An 18,032-nucleotide genomic window follows, 5' to 3' on the forward strand; every position below is an offset into this window, starting at 1 on the left:
ACACCCGAAACAAGATAAAAAGGGCAGACATTGCCTCAATCTTTGCATTGTGTCTGAAAGAGAAGAAGAGAACTGTCTGAGGACTTGAGAACCCAAAGTGTTGAAAAATGTCAACAATCTCAAGGTTACAAGTCCATCTCCAGAAATCTAGATGTTCCTTTGTCCACAGTGAGCAACATAATCAAGACGTTTACACCTCATGGCACTGTAGCTAATCTCCCTGGATGTGGACAGCAGAGAAAAATTGATGAAAGGTTGCAATGTAGAATAGTTTGGATGAAGGATAAGCTCCAATCAAGGTATAAAGAAATCCAAGCTATCCTGCAGGCTCAGGGTGCATCAGTGTCAGCACAAACTATCCATCCACATGTGACTGAAATGAAACGTTATGGCAGGAGACCCCGGCGGACCCCACTGCTGACGCAGATATAAAAAAGCTAGACTGCAGTTTGCCAAAATGTACGTGAGTAACCAAAATCCATCTGGGAAAGTGTCTTCTAGACAGATGAGACTAAGATAGAGATTTTTGGTAAAGCACATAATTTTACTGTTTACCGAAAACTAAATAAGGCCTACAAAAAAAAACAGTACCTACAGTCTGATATGGTGGAACTTCAGATATGTTTTCGGGTTGTTTTGTTGCCTCTGGCACTGGGGGCCTTGACTGTGTGCAAGGGATCATAAAATCTGAAGATTACCAAAGGATTTTGGGTGGCAATGTAGTGCCCAGTGTCAGAAAGCTGGGTTTGCGTCCCAGGTCATGGGTCTTCCAACAGAACAATGACCCCAAACACACTTCAAGAAACCCCCGGGAAATGGAAGGGAACAAAGCTCTGAAGAGTTGTGAAGTGGCAGCAATGAGTCCGGATCTAAATCCCAGTGATCACCTGTGAAGAGAACATACAGTTGCTGTTGGAAGGTGAGATATGAGAGACCTGGAGGAGTTTGTAAGAACAGACATCCAAAATTCCAGCTGAGAGGAAAAAGAAGCTTGTAGACGGTTATAGGAAGCGAATGATTTCAGTTATTTACTCCAAAGGGTGCAACCAAATATTACGGCGGGTGCCAACAAATTTGTCCAGCACATTTTTGGGGTTTTGTATGAAATTATGTCCAATTTTCTTTTTTTTCTATCCTTTTTTTGTGTTGTGCCAATACACACAAAGGAAATAATCATGTGCATAACAAAACATGAGGAACTGTAATAATTTGCTAGGAGAAATACTTCATTTTCTGGAACAATTTCAAGGGTGCCAACAATTTTGACCATGCCTGTATAATGATTCTGAGGGCACATGCACACATTGAGTATTTGGTGAGTTTTTACCCCAGTATTTGTAAGCTAAAACTGGGAGTGGGTGAAAAATGCAGAAGGGGTGCAAATGTTTCTATTATGCTTTTCCTCTGACCGTTCCACTCCTGGTTTTAGCTTAGAAATACTGGGGTAAAAAACTCTCCAAATACTCAATGTGTGCATGAGCCCTAACCCTGAGGAGTAGTGTAGTTCATAGCTCGAAATAGCAGAGCCAACTGTGCGGGGCACAAAAGGAAATTGACAAGTGTACTCCTGAATGGTAGATACTGACCGGTGTACTGGGGCATGGGGGTACCTTCACGCAACACATGACATATGCGCTGTCCAGGCTCCTCGCCCCCGGCCATCACAGGACCCCTCATACAGTATAATCTCCTTCTACTTCTGTATTGCAGATTGTGTAATGTATGAGAAGAAGGAGACGTTCTCCGGCAGCGCAGAATACTGCAGGACAAGAAACTCCAGACTCCTTAATGAGGAGGACACAAAGGTGATGACTGTCTGACCTCCTGTAATGTGAGGGTAGCAACTATCAAGCTGCATGGTCGGCTGCACACTGTGCTGGGACTGTCATGGTGCATGGTCAGCTGCACACTGTGCTGGGACTGTCATGGTGCATGGTCGGCTGTACACAGTACTGCGACTGTCATGGTGCATGGTCGGCTGTACACAGCCCTGGGACTGTCATGGAGCATGGACGACAGTACACTGTGCTGGGACTGTCATGGTGGATGGTCGACTGTACACTGTGCTGGGACTGTCATGGTGCATGTTCGACTGTACACTGTGCTGGGACCGTCATGGTGCATGGTCGGCTGTACACAGCCCTGGGACTGTCATGGTGCATGGTCGACTGTACACTGTCCTGGGACTGTCATGGTGGATGGTCGACTGTACACTGTACTGAGACTGTCATGGTGCATGGTCGACTGTACACAGTGCTGGGACTGAGATGGTGCATGGTTGTCTGTACACTGTGCTGAGATTGTTATGGTTCATGGACGACTGTACAATGTGCTGGGACTGTCATGGTGCATGGTCAGCTGTACACTGTGCTGGGACTGTCATGGTGCATGGTTGGCTGTACGCAGTGCTGAGACTGTCATGGTGGATGGTCGACTGTACACTGTGCTGAGACTGTCATGGTGGATGGTCGACTGTACACTGTGCTGGGACTGTCATGGTGCATGGTCGACTGTACACTGTGCTGGGACCGTCATGGTGCATGGTCGGCTGTACACAGCCCTGGGACTGTCATGGAGCATGGACGACAGTACACTGTGCTGGGACTGTCATGGTGGATGGTCGACTGTACACTGTGCTGGGACTGTCATGGTGCATGATCGACTGTACACTGTGCTGGGACCGTCATGGTGCATGGTCGGCTGTACACAGCCCTGGGACTGTCATGGTGCATGGTCGACTGTACACTGTGCTGGGACTGTCATGGTGGATGGTCGACTGTACACTGTGCTGAGACTGTCATGGTGCATGGTCGACTGTACACAGTGCTGGGACTGAGATGGTGCATGGTTGTCTGTACACTGTGCTGAGATTGTTATGGTTCATGGTCGACTGTACACTGTGCTGGGACTGTCATGGTGCATGGTCAGCTGTACACTGTGCTGGGACTGTCATGGTGCATGGTTGGCTGTACGCAGTGCTGAGACTGTCATGGTGGATGGTCGACTGTACACTGTGCTGAGACTGTCATGGTGGATGGTCGACTGTACACTGTGCTGGGACTGTCATGGTGCATGGTCGACTGTACACTGTGCTGGGACCGTCATGGTGCATGGTCGGCTGTACACAGCCCTGGGACTGTCATGGTGCATGGTCGACTGTACACTGTGCTGGGACTGTCATGGTGGATGGTCGACTGTACACTGTGCTGAGACTGTCATGGTGCATGGTCGACTGTACACAGTGCTGGGACTGAGATGGTGCATGGTTGGCTGTACACTGTGCTGAGACTGTTATGGTTCATGGTCGACTGTACACTGTGCTGGGACTGTCATGGTGCATGGTCAGCTGTACACTGTGCTGGGACTGTCAAGGTGGATGGTCGGCTGTACACAGTGCTGGGACTGTCATGGTGCATGGTCAGCTGCACACTGTGCTGGGACTGTCATGGTGCATGGTTGGCTGTACGCAGTGCTGGGACTGTCATGGTGCATGGTCGGCTGTACACAGTGCTGCGACTGTCATGGTGCATGGTTGGGTGAACACAGCCCTGGGACTGTCATGGAGCATGGACGACTGTACAATGTGCTGGGACTGTCATGGTGGATGGTCGACTGTACACTGTGCTGGGACCGTCATGGTGCATGGTTGGCTGTACACAATGCTGGGACTGTCATGGTGCATGGTCGGCCGTACACTGTGCTGGGACTGTCATGGTGCATGGTTGGCTGTACACAATGCTGGGACTGTCATGGTGCATGGTCGGCCGTACACTGTGCTGGGACTGTCATGGTGCATGGTTGGCTGTACACTGTGCTGGGACTGTCATGATGCACGGTCAGCTGTACACAGTGCTGGGACTGTCATGGTGAGTGGTGGGCTGTTCACAGTGCTGGGACTGTCATGGTGCATGGTCGGCTGTACACAGTGCTGGGACTGTCATGGTGAATGGTCAGCTGTACACAGTGCTGGGACTGTCATGGTGCATGGTTGGCTGTACACACTGCTGAGACTGTCATGGTGCATGGTCGGCTGTACACTGTGCTGGGACTGTCATGGTGCACGGTTGGCTGTACACAGTGCTGGGATTGTCATGGTGCACGGTCAGCTGTACACACTGCTGGGACTGTCATGGTGCATGGTCGGCTGCACACTGTGCTGGGACTGTCATGGTGCGTGGTTGGCTGTGCACAGTGCTGGGACTGTCATGGTGCATGGTTGGCTGTACACAGTGCTGGGACTGTCATAGTGCATGGTCGGCTGCACACTGTGCTGGGACTGTCATGCTGCATGGTTGGCTGTACACAGTGCTGAGAATGTCATAATGCATGGTCGGCTGCACATTGTGCTGGGACTGTCATGGTGCATGGTCTGCTGTACACAGTGCTGGGACTGTCATGGTGCATGGTCGGCTGTACACAGTGCTGGGACTGTCATGGTGCATGGCCGGCTGTACACAGTGCTGAGACTGTCATGGTGCATGGTTGGCTGTACACGGCGCTGGGACTGTCATGGTGCACGGTCAGCTGTACACAGTGCTGGGACTGTCATGGTGCATGGTTGGCTGTACACAGTGCTGAGACTGTCATGGTGCATGGTTGGCAGTACACACTTCTGAGACTGTCATGGTGCATGGTCGGCTGTACACTGTGCTGGGACTGTCATGGTGCACGGTTGGCTGTACACACTTCTGAGACTGTCATGGTGCATGGTCGGCTGTACACTGTGCTGGGACTGTCATGGTGCACGGTTGGCTGTACACAGTGCTGGGACTGTCATGGTGCATGGTTGGCTGCACACTGTGCTGGGACTGTCAAGGTGCATGGTCGGCTGTACAAACTGCTGGGACTGTCATGGTGCATGGTCGGCTGCACACTGTGCTGGGACTGTCATGGTGCATGGTCGGCTGTACACACTGCTGAGACTGTCATGGTGCATGGTCGGCTGTACACTGTGCTGGGACTGTCATAATGCACAGTTGGCTGTATACAGTGCTGAGACTGTCATGGTGCATGGTTGGCTGTACACAGTGCTGGGACTGTCATAGTGCATGGTCGGCTGCACACTGTGCTGGGACTGTCATGGTGCATGGTTGGCTGTACACAGTGCTGAGAATGTCATAATGCATGGTCGGCTGCACATTGTGCTGGGACTGTCATGGTGCATGGTCTGCTGTACACAGTGCTGGGACTGTCATGGTGCATGGTCGGCTGTACACAGTGCTGGGACTGTCATGGTGCATGGTCGGCTGTACACAGTGCTGAGACTGTCATGGTGCATGGTTGGCTGTACACGGCGCTGGGACTGTCATGGTGCACGGTCAGCTGTACACAGTGCTGGGACTGTCATGGTGCATGGTTGGCTGTACACAGTGCTGAGACTGTCATGGTGCATGGTCGGCTGTACACTGTGCTGGGACTGTCATGGTGCATGGTTGGCTGTACACACTTCTGAGACTGTCATGGTGCATGGTCGGCTGTACACTGTGCTGGGACTGTCATGGTGCACGGTTGGCTGTACACAGTGCTGGGACTGTCATGGTGCATGGTTGGCTGCACACTGTGCTGGGACTGTCAATGTGCATGGTCGGCTGTACACACTGCTGGGACTGTCATGGTGCATGGTCGGCTGCACACTGTGCTGGGACTGTCATGGTGCATGGTCGGCTGTACACACTGCTGAGACTGTCATGGTGCATGGTCGGCTGTACACTGTGCTGGGACTGTCATAATGCACAGTTGGCTGTATACAGTGCTGAGACTGTCATGGTGCATGGTTGGCTGTACACAGTGCTGGGACTGTCATAGTGCATGGTCGGCTGCACACTGTGCTGGGACTGTCATGGTGCATGGTTGGCTGTACACAGTGCTGAGAATGTCATAATGCATGGTCGGCTGCACATTGTGCTGGGACTGTCATGGTGCATGGTCTGCTGTACACAGTGCTGGGACTGTCATGCTGCATGGTCGGCTGTACACAGTGCTGGGACTGTCATGGTGCATGGTCGGCTGTACACAGTGCTGAGACTGTCATGGTGCATGGTTGGCTGTACACGGCGCTGGGACTGTCATGGTGCACGGTCAGCTGTACACAGTGCTGGGACTGTCATGGTGCATGGTTGGCTGTACACAGTGCTGAGACTGTCATGGTGCATGGTTGGCTGTACACACTTCTGAGACTGTCATGGTGCATGGTCGGCTGTACACTGTGCTGGGACTGTCATGGTGCATGGTTGGCTGTACACACTTCTGAGACTGTCATGGTGCATGGTCGGCTGTACACTGTGCTGGGACTGTCATGGTGCACGGTTGGCTGTACACACTTCTGAGACTGTCATGGTGCATGGTCGGCTGTACACTGTGCTGGGACTGTCATGGTGCACGGTTGGCTGTACACAGTGCTGGGACTGTCATGGTGCATGGTTGGCTGCACACTGTGCTGGGACTGTCAAGGTGCATGGTTGGCTATACACACTGCTGGGACTGTCATGGTGCATGGTCGGCTGCACACTGTGCTGGGACTGTCATGGTGCATGGTCGGCTGTACACACTGCTGAGACTGTCATAGTGCATGGTCGGCTGTACACTGTGCTGGGACTGTCATAATGCACAGTTGGCTGTATACAGTGCTGAGACTGTCATGGTGCATGGTTGGCTGTACACAGTGCTGGGACTGTGATGGTGCATGGTTGGCTGTACACAGTGCTGGGACTGTCATGGTGCATGGTCGGCTGCACACTGTGCTGGGACTGTCATGGTGCGTGGTTGGCTGTGCACAGTGCTGGGACTGTCATGGTGCATGGTTGGCTGTACACAGTGCTGGGACTGTCATGGTGCATGGTCGGCTGTACACAGTGCTGAGACTGTCATGGTGCATGGTCGGCTGTACACTGCTGGGACTGTCATGGTGCATGGTCGGCTGTACACTGTGCTGGGACTCTCATGGTGCATGGTCGGCTGTACACTGTGCTGGGACTGTCATGGTGCATGTTCAGCTGTACACAGTGCTGGGACTGTCATGGTGCATGGTCGGCTATACACAGTGCTGGGACTGTCATGGTGCATGGTCGGCTGAACACTGTGCTGAGACTGTCATGGTGCATGGTCTGCTGTACACAGTGCTGGGACTGTCATGGTGCATGGTCGGCTTTACACAGTGCTGGGACTGTCATGGTGCATTGTCAGCTGTATACAGTGCTGGGACTGTCATGGTGCATGGTTGGCTGTATACAGTGCTGGGACTATCATGGTGCATTGTCAGCTGTATACAGTGCTGGGACTGTCATGGTGCATGGTTGGCTGTATACAGTGCTGGGACTGTCATGGTGCATTGTCAGCTGTATACAGTGCTGGGACTGTCATGGTGGATGGTTGGCTGTATTCAGTGCTGGGACTGTCATGGTGCATGGTCGGCTGTACACAGTGCTGGGAATGTCATGGTGCATGGTTGGCTGTATTCAGTGCTGGGACTGTCATGGTGCATGGTAGGCTGTACACAGTGCTGGGACTGTCATGGTGCATGGTCGGCTGTACACAGTGCTGGGTCTGTCATGGTAAATGGTCGGCTGTACACAGTGCTGGGACTGTCATGGTGCATGGTTGGCTGTACACACTGCTGAGATTGTCATGGTGCATGGTCGGCTGTACACTGTGCTGGGACTGTCATGGTGCACTGTTGGCTGTACACAGTGCTGGGACTGTCATGGTGCACGGTCAGCTGTACACAGTGCTGGGACTGTCATGGTGCATGGTTGGCTGTACACAGTGCTGGGACTGTCATGGTGCATGGTCGGCTGCACACTGTGCTGGGACTGTCATGGTGAATGGTCGGCTGTACACAGTGCTGGGACTGTCATGGTGCATGGTCGGCTGTGCACAGTGCTGGGACTGTCATGGTGCATGCTTGACTGTACACTGTGCTGGGACTGTCAAAGTGCATGGTCGGCTGCACACTGTGCTAGGACTGTCATGGTGCATGGTTGGCTGTACACAGTGCTGAGAATGTCATGATGCATGGTCGGCTGCACACTGTGCTGGGACTGTCATGTTGCATGGTCGGCTGTACACAGTGCTGGGACTGTCATGGTGCATGGTCGGCTGTACACAGTGCTGGGACTGTCATGGTGCATGGTCGGCTGTACACAGTGCTGAGACTGTCATGTTGCATGGTTGGCTGTACACTGTGCTGGGACTGTCATGGTGCATGATTGGCTGTACACAGTTCTGGGACTGTCATGGTGCATGGTCGGCTGTACACAGTGCTGGGACTGTCATGGTGCATGGTCTGCTGTACACAGTGCTGAGACTGTCATGGTGCATGGTTGGCTGTACACAGTGCTGGGACTGTCATGGTGCATGGTCTGCTGTACACAGTGCTGGGACTGTCATTGTGCATGGTCGGCTTTACACAGTGCTGGGACTGTCATGGTGCATTGTCAGCTGTATACAGTGCTGGGACTGTCATGGTGCATGGTTGGCTGTACACAGTGCTGGGACTGTCATGGTGCATGGTCTGCTGTACAAAGTGCTGGGACTGTCATGGTGCATGGTCGGCTTTACACAGTGCTGGGACTGTCATGGTGCTTTGTCAGCTGTATACAGTGCTGGGACTATCATGGTGCATGTTTGGCTGTATACAGTGCTGGGACTGTCATGGTGCATGGTCTGCTGTACACAGTGCTGGGACTGTCATGGTCGGCTGTACACAGTGCTGGGACTGTCATGGTGCATGGTCTGCTGTACACAGTTCTGGGACTGTCATGGTCGGCTGTACACAGTGCTGGGACTGTCATGGTGCATGGTCTGCTGTACACAGTGCTGAGACTGTCATGGTGCATGGTCGGCTGTACACAGTGCTGGGACTGTCATGGTGCATGGTCTGCTGTACACAGTGCTGAGACTGTCATGGTGCATGGTTGGCTTTACACAGTGCTGGGACTGTCATGGTGCATTGTCAGCTGTATACAGTGCTGGGACAGTCATGGTGTATGGTTGGCTGTACACAGTGCTGGGACTGTCATGGTGCATGGTCTGCTGTACACAGTGTTGGGACTGTCATGGTGCATGGTCGGCTTTACACAGTGCTGGGACTGTCATGGTGCATTGTCAGCTGTATACAGTGATGGGACTGTCATGGTGCATGGTTGGCTGTATACAGTGTTGGGACTGTCATGGTGCATGGTCTGCTGTACACAGTGCTGGGACTGTCATGGTGCATGGTCGGCTGTACACAGTGCTGGGACTGTCATGGTGCATTGTCAGCTGTATACAGTGCTGGGACTGTCGTGGTGCATGGTTGGCTGTATACAGTGCTGGGACTGTCATGGTGCATGGTCGGCTGTACACAGTGCTGGGACTGTCATGGTGCATGGTCGGCTGTACACAGGGCTGGGACTGTCATGGTGCATGGTGTGCTGTACACAGTGCTGGGACTGTCATGGTGCACGGTCGGCTTTACACAGTGCTGGGACTGTCATGGTGCATGGTCGACTGTACACAGTGCTGGGACTGTCATGGTGCATGGTCGGCTGTACACAGTGCTGGGACTGTCATGGTGCATGGTCGGCTGTACACAGTGCTGAGACTGTCATGGTGCATGATTGGCTGTACACAGTGCTGGGACTGTCATGATGCATGGTCGGCTGCACACTGTGCTGGGACTGTCATGGTGCTTGGTCAGCTGTACACTGTGCTGGGACTGTCATGGTGCATGGTCTGCTGTACACAGTGCTGAGACTGTCATGGTGCATGGTCGGCTGTACACAGTGCTGAGACTGTCATGGTGCATGGTCGGCTGTACACAGTGCTGGGACTGTCATGGTGCATGGTCTGCTGTACACAGTGCTGAGACTGTCATGGTGCATGGTCGGCTGTACACAGTGCTGGGACTGTCATGGTGCATGGTCTGCTGTACACAGTGCTGGGACTGTAATGGTGCATGGTCTGCTGTACACAGTGCTGGGACTGTAATGGTGCATGGTCAGCTGTATACAGTGCTGGGACTGTCATGGTGCATGGTCGACTGTACACAGTGCTGGGACTGTCATGGTGCATGGTCGGCTGTACACTGTGCTGGGACTGTCATGGTGCATGATTGGCTGTACACAGTGCTGGGACTGTCATGGTGGATGGTCGGCTGTACACAGTGCTGGGACTGTCATGGTGCATGGTCGGCTGTACACTGTGCTGGGACTGTCATGGTGCATGGTCTGCTGTACACAGTGCTGAGACTGTCATGGTGCATGGTCGGCTGTACACAGTGCTGAGACTGTCATGGTGCATGGTCTGCTGTACACAGTGCTGAGACTGTCATGGTGTATGGTCGGCTGTACACAGTGCTGGGACTGTCATGGTGCATGGTCGGCTGTACACAGTGCTGGGACTGTCATGGTGCATGGTCTGCTGTACACAGTGCTGGGACTCTCATGGTGCATGGTCGGCTTTACACAGTGCTGGGACTGTCATGGTGCATTGTCAGCTGTATACAATGCTGGGACTGTCATGGTGCATGGTCGGCTGTACACTGTGCTGGGACTGTCATGGTGCATGGTCAGCTGTACACTGTGCTGGGACTGTCAAGTTGGATGGTCGGCTGTACACAGTGCTGGGACTGTCATGGTGCATGGTCGGCTGTATTCAGTGCTGGGACTGTCATGGTGCATGGTCAGCTGTACACAGTGCTGGGACTGTCATGGTGCATGGTTGGCTGTATTCAGTGCTGGGACTGTCATGGTGCATGGTCGGCTGTATACTGCACCACGACTGATGCCAGTGATGACCAATCTTGTAACCTTCAGGGATTCAGTATGTAAGATATAGGGAATGGATCGGTGTGTTATATCCCAGGATTTTAATACACTGAAAAGATATTTATTTAAAAAGTATCAGAGAAAAAAGTCGCCATATTCCCCACCTCCAGGTCTCATTAATAATGCACTGCAGGATACAGCGGTCCCATAATGAAGGCAGCACAGGTGTAAAATACTGATGGTACGACCGCTCCCCCCGACCATTCATGGAGGGCGACTGCCTCATATTATAAGTGCACACGGGTAAGGGTTGTGTATGGCGCCAGTCACACAGATTCGTGTAGTGCACAGTGTCCGGCTCACCCCATATTACTAGGGCAGGTATTGGCGTCGGTGTGAGCGGTGGTCTCAGCAGCATTATGACCTGTGCTTCCTCTGCCTGTATTATGGGGCTGCTGCCTCCTACAGGGCATTAGTAATGTCACCTGGTAATTACAACACGTGCTGCATTACTGGCTCCTCATCCACGTCTCCTCTGCTTACAGACAGCGGCTCATTGTATAACACGGGGAGAAGACTTCTGGGCGGCTCCTGTCAGCAGGTAGTGTCCTCCCTTATTATATGCCTATTGTACAGTGCTGGAGGCTGCTCCTCGTCACCCCCCCATGTACAGTGCTGGAGGCCGCTCCTCGTCACCCCCCCATGTACAGTGCTGGAGGCCGCTCCTCGTCCCCCCCCATATATAGTGCTGGAGGCCGCTCCTCGTCACCTCCCCATGTACAGTGCTGGAGGCCGCTCCTCGTCACCCCCCTTCATGTACAGTGCTGGAGGCCGCTCATCGTCACCCCCCCATGTACAGTGCTGGAGGCCGCTCCTCGTCCCCCCCCCATATATAGTGCTGGAGGCCGCTCCTCGTCACCTCCCCATGTACAGTGCTGGAGGCCGCTCCTCGTCACCCCCCCTCATGTACAGTGCTGGAGGCCTCTCCTCATCACCCCCCTTCATGTACAGTGCTGGAGGCTGCTCCTCGTCACCCCCCTTCATGTACAGTGGTAGAGGCTGCTCCCTGTCCCCCCCATGTACTGTGGTAGAGGGCACTCACCATCACCCACATGTACAGTGGTAGAGACCGCTCCCTGTCACCTTCCCATGTACTGTGGTAGAGGCCGCTCCCTGTCACCTTCCCATGTACTGTGGTAGAGGGCACTCACTATCACCCACATGTACAGTGGTAGAGGCCGCTCCCTGTCACCTACCCATGTACTGTGGTAGAGGCCGTTCCCTGTCACCTCCACATGTACAGTGGTAGAGGCCGCTCCCTGTCACCTTCCCATGTACTGTGGTAGAGGCCGTTCCCTGTCACCTCCACATGTACAGTGGTAGAGGCCGCTCCCTGTCACCTTCCCATGTACTGTGGTAGAGGCCGTTCCCTGTCACCTTCCCATGTACTGTGGTAGAGGCCGCTCCCTGTCACCTTCCCATGTAGGGTGGTAGAGGCCGCTCCCTGTCACCTCCACATGTACAGTGGTAGAGGCCGCTCCCTGTCACCTTCCCATGTACAGTGGTAGAGGCCGCTCCCTGTCACCTGCATGTACAGTGGTAGAGGCCGCTCCCTGTCACCTCCCCATGTACAGTGGTAGAGAGGACTCACCATCACCTATATGGACAGTGGTAGAGACCGCTCCACATCACCCACCATGTACAGTGGTAGGGGCCGCTCCCCATCATCCCCATGTACAGTGGTACAGGGCTCTCACCATCACCCACCATGTACAGTGGTAGGGGCCGCTCCCCATCATCCCCCATGTACAGTGGTACAGGGCTCTCACCATCACCCACCATGTACAGTGGTAGGGGCCGCTCCCCATCATCCCCATGTACAGTGGTACAGGGCTCTCACCATCACCCACCATGTACAGTGGTAGGGGCCGCTCCCCATCATCCCCCATGTACAGTGGTAGGGGCCGCTCCCCATCATCCCCCATGTACAGTGGTAGAGGCCGCTCCTTGTCACCCCCATATACAGTGGTAGAGGCCGCTCCCTGTTATCCCCATGTATAGTGGTAAAGAAAGACCATTAATTGTCACTCCCATGTACAGTGGAAGAAGATGCCCTCGTCACCCCCCATATACAGTGGTAGAGGCCACTGCTCATCACCCCCATGTACAGTGGTAGAATCTGGTCCTTGTCACCCCCATGTATGGTGGCAGAGTGAGCATTCACCCCCCATGTACAGTGGTAGAGGCCACTTCCTGTCACCCCCATGTACAATGGAAGAGGCAGCTCCCCGTCACCCCCCACGTACAATGATAGTGGCTGCTTTCAGTCACCCTCATGTACAGTGGTAGAGGCCATTCCCCGTCACTTCCATGCACGGTGTGTGACAAAGTCACTGGTAAAATACTGAATAAGAGATATATGTCACTACGCATAATGGCGTCAGTGATATAAAATCCAGAGTTTTGTTTTCTCCAGCACAGTAAGTGATGCGAGGGTTAAGTTAAGTGATATCATGGGCTGGTTTTTATGTGGACATTCATAGTGTGGGTGGGAGAATGTCCACCTTGTCTCCAACAGCTGAGTCCTGACAGGACCTGTGATGATGTCACAATCATGTGATCAGTCACATGATGGAGGAGACACATGATTTGGACTTAAATGGCTGAACTCCAGGGGCAGTCGGAGTTGGTGAGTGCCTGGAGAGGAAGATTCCAGGACAGTGCTTGTGCACATGGTGCCTGTTAAAGGACATTTGCTAACTCTGAGTGAGCTGACCCCTATGTGCAAGGACTGCACGTAGTGCTTCAGTTTTATTTTGTTTTGCTGTTTTGCCCAGAGGACCGTGTTTAGCATAGGAGCTAGAGTATATTTTCTAGCGGACAGGGCTGCCGAAGGAGATCCTGACAGACCAAGGGACAACGTTAATCTCCAAGGTAATGTGGGAGTTATGTAAGGCCTTCCAGATTACCTAACTTAGGATGTCGGTGTACCATCCGCAGACAGACTCCCTGGTGGAGAGGTTCAATAAGACCTTGAAATCCATGTTAAAGAAGGTCGAGGAGAAGAGTGGCCGAGATTGGGATTGCCTCCTGCCATACCTACTGTTCTCAATCAGAAAAGTCCCACAGGCCTCTACAGGGTTCTTGCCGTTTGAGTTTGTGCACAGACGGCACCATCGGGGTCTTCTGGACATTGCAAAGGAGACCTGGGAAGTGGAGGTAACACCCCACCAAAGCGATACTGAACAAGTGGCCCAGATGCAGGGCAAGATCACGAGTTTGATGCCTATTGTGAAGGAGAGTCTCCTCCAAGCACAAGAGGCCCAGGGAAGGGTCTACATCTACAATTGGTCGGCAAAACTGAGACAGTTTAGCCCTGGAGATCAGCTGCTCGTGTTGATCCCCACTGTTGAAAGTAAATTCCTGGCCAAGCGACAAGGGCCGTATGAGGTGTTCGAGAAGTTGAGTGATGCAACTTTAAGTCCACCAAACAGGAAGAAGAAAGTCATACCAAGTGTACCATATCAACCTGCTGAAACTGTGGCGAGACAGGGAACCGGTAGAAGCAACGTGCCTATGGACCCATCCTGAAGTTTAGGTTGTCACAGTGGCAGAGACACTGTCACCGGCCCAGAAACAGCAGTGCCGTGAGTTGCTTCAGAGGAACAGAAACCTCTTTTCAGAGTTACCAGGATGTACCCAGGTTGTGGAGCATGAAATACTGACTCATCCGCATTTGAGCATGAACCAAAGGCTGTATCGGATTTCTGAAGCTTGCCGTGAGGTAATTTCAAAGGAGGTGAAGAGAATGTTGAACCTGGGCATCATCAAGGAGTCAAAGAGCGGCTGGTTCAGCCCTATTGTCCTTATGCCGAAGCCTGATGGAGAGTGTCACTTCTGTAATGATTACAGAAACCTCAATGAGGTATCCAAGTAAGACGTGTATCCGATGCCCCCTGTCGATGTGCTTTTTGAGAGGCTAGGGTCAGCCAGGTACATCACCACCCTGGCCCTAACGAAGGAATACTGGCAAATTATTCTGTCTCCAAGTGCCAAGGAGAAGAGGGCCTTCTCTACATTTGACTGGTGCTTTCAATATACCCGGATGCCGTTCGGACTACAAGGAGCCCCAGCTACCTTCCATAGGGCTATGGACCTGATACTAGTCAATCACAAGAAGTATATCGCCGCTTACTTGGATGACATTGTGATCTTCAGCCTGTACTAGGGAAGTCACCTGCCAAAGGTCCAGGCGGTACTAGACGCACTGAGGAAGGCAGGGTTCACCATAAACCCAAAGAAGTGCGCTCTCGGGAAAGAAGAGGCAAAGTACTTGGGCTACATCATTGGAAGGAGTGAGATAAAGCCCCGAATAAACAAAATGGAGGCAATCGAAAAGTGGCCACAGCCGGTCTCCAAAAAGCATTTTAGGGCGTTTCTGGGAATTGTGGGATATTATCGGTGATTTATCCCACCGTTATAGCTGCCCCCCTGACTGATCTTCTCAAGGGCACAAAGTCAACGATGGTCAAATGGTCCTCTGAAGCTGAGATGGCATTCCAGGAGTTGAAGCTCATCCTGTGCAGACAGCCAGTTTTGGTCGCACCAGACTTCACTAAGTAGTTTGTCCTCCAGACGGACGCCTCCAAAGTAATTTTAGGAGCTGTGCTGTCCCAGGAAATAGATGGTGACTAACACCCAGTCCTATACCTGAGTAGGAAACTCTGCTCCTGTGAGAAGAACTATGCTATCGTGAAGAAAGAGTGCTTGGCCATCAAGTGGAAAATCGATACCCTGAGATATTACCTTTCCTTACCTTAGGCTAATATCAGATCATGCATTCCTGGGATGGAAGAGGGAAAAGAAGGGAAAGAATGCCGTGGTAATTGGTGGTTTCTGGTGCTCCAGGACTTTACTTTTCATATGGAGCACAGACCAGGAAGGTAGCATAGGAATGCAAATGCCCTGTCCAGAGTCCCCTGTTTAGCCAGTGAAGGTGTCAAAACCCCTGGCTTTGGGAAGAGGGGAGGGATATGTGACAAAGTCACTGGTAAATTACTGGAGGAGAGATATGTGTCACTACACCTAATGGCGTCAGTGATATCCACCTGTTTTGCAATCGTTACACACGCCAGTTTTCTTTTGGGCACAGGACATCCACCTCAGGTTCACCTCTGGGCACAGGACTGTCCACATCCGAGACCAGTCACCTTGGACAACTTGCTTCTCTGTGTTCACTGCGGGTTGCCAGGCCTCACTCTCACACCTGAGACTCACTAACCCTTTCCTGCAGGGCTTTTATCACAGAAACCTGTGGCTTTCAGCCACATGGAAAACCTGGGTCCGGAGTGAACAAGACTGCACAAACTAGTATCCTGCAGTCTGCTTCACACACAACATCCAGAGCAGGTTTTCTGTACCTCTGCCTTGGGCACTAACATGTCCAAGATTAACACTTTTATTAGCAGTCTGCATGGCAGTCACAGCTACGCCATGACTGCCATGCACACCTGTGGCCTTCATACACCTCAATGCACATCTGGGGAGAACACACAGCGTCCCCTAGTTGTACCAGGGGTCACTGCCTCACAGGCTAAAACAGGAACAAAACGGTCCAAAGGAAAAAAAAACATCAGTGCTGCAACACAGTCCGTATGTTGCAGGCGGCACCCCACTCTGGAGCAGTACAGGTTCAGTCTGCGCTTGACAAGCCACAAAGCCTCTAGAGTCTCCTCTCTCCAGGTTAGCTGAACACAAACTGCCTGTAGAATTCGGTTATTTAAACCTAAGCCTGTGATTCCCATCATGTGATTGATCACATGATCATGACCTCACGCAGGTCCTGACAGGTGTACCAGGAGATAAAGTGGATCTCCTCCCACCCGCTCTATGAAGGTCCACATAAAACCAGCCCTTCTATGCAACTTAACACAGGAAATGCTCTGGCTTCATATCACTGTATCACTGACGCCGTTAAGCTCAGTGACACATATCTCTCTTCTACCACCCTGCCAGTGACTCTGTCACAAGTGGTAGAGGCTACTAGTCGGCACCCACATACACAGTGGTAGAAGCTACTCCCAGTCACTTCCATATACAGTGGTAGAAGCCTCTCCCCGTCACCCCCCATATACAGTGGTAGAGGCTGCTCCCCATCACCAACATATAGAGGGGTAGAGGCCACTCCCCGTCACCCCTATATAGTGGTTGATGCCATTCCCCACCACCCTCATATATAGTGGTAGAAGCCGTTCCCCGCCACCCTCATGTATAGTGGCAGAGGGCACTCCTCATCACCCCCATATACAATGGTAGACACCGCTCCACGTCACCCCCATATACAGTGGTAAAAACTGCTCCCCGTCACCCCCCCCATATACAGTGGTAGAGGTTGCTCCCCATCACCCCCCATATATAGTGGTAGAGGCTGCTCTCTGTCACCCCCCCCCATATATAGTGGTAGAGGCAGCTCCCCGTCACCCCCATATGCAGTGGTAGACGCTGCTCTACGTCACCCCCCATATATAGTGGTACAGGCTGCTCCCCGTCACCCCTATATACAGTATAGTAGCAGACCCTGCATCCTTCGGCTTTGTGGCCAGGACATGTTTCACACTTCTTCTGTCCTGCAGGAACGATGGCGACTGCTTCATCTACAACACGGACCATGGATTCGTACAGATGGAATGTCTGACTCCTCGCTGGTTCATCTGTCTGCAGACCTAAACGTCTCCGGTCCCTCCGCTCCTCACGTACGTGTCTTACTTTCTGTTCCGGTGTCTAGGTATGTGCCGGAGGTCTGGGGCTCTGTGTCGGGGGGGTTGATATCTGTGCCGGGGGTCGGGGTTGTGCTCCATCTCATCTAACACTCTTGTTCCTGCTCTTCTTCTCCCCACCAGACGCCCGGTCCTTACGCCTTGCACCCCGTGGCGATTTCTCGTGTTCTGGCAGATGCTGCCTGTGTGACTTGTTATGTGTAAATGCTGCTGTTCTGCCTTGATAGGAGACTTTATAGGGAGTTTATAATCAGTTTTATATTTCATGAGAGCTGTGAACACAAAATGGCGAGATAATTTGTAATCAAAGATATATTTTTCTATGTTTGCACAGATGTGATTACTTGAAGCTTTGCAACTCATTCTTAGGGTCTCTGCCACCAGTGCTTCCTCTTTTCTGTCCTGCGGGTCTGTGTAAATGTTCAGAAGCTTCTCCATAAGTGCAGAGAGGAGGTGTCATGAGTTTACCATGACATAGAGGAGCCAGAAGATGGCAGAATCTGATTTCTCC

General features: G+C 52.4%; 1 long non-coding RNA gene across 1 annotated transcript; it reads left to right on the forward strand.

Moving 5' to 3' along the window:
* Positions 1-1,709: 1,709 nt before the first annotated feature.
* On the forward strand, positions 1,710-17,487 carry LOC141074285 (uncharacterized). Its single transcript, XR_012227174.1, has 3 exons — positions 1,710-1,805; positions 11,291-11,346; positions 17,378-17,487. It is a non-coding gene; the product is annotated as an uncharacterized lncRNA (long non-coding RNA).
* The last annotated feature ends 545 nt before the right edge of the window (positions 17,488-18,032 follow it).

This window comes from Dendrobates tinctorius, unplaced genomic scaffold (assembly GCF_039654945.1).
Source record: "Dendrobates tinctorius isolate UK_male_01 unplaced genomic scaffold, ASM3965494v1 ptg000332l, whole genome shotgun sequence".
NCBI classification, from domain to species: Eukaryota; Metazoa; Chordata; class Amphibia; order Anura; family Dendrobatidae; genus Dendrobates; species Dendrobates tinctorius.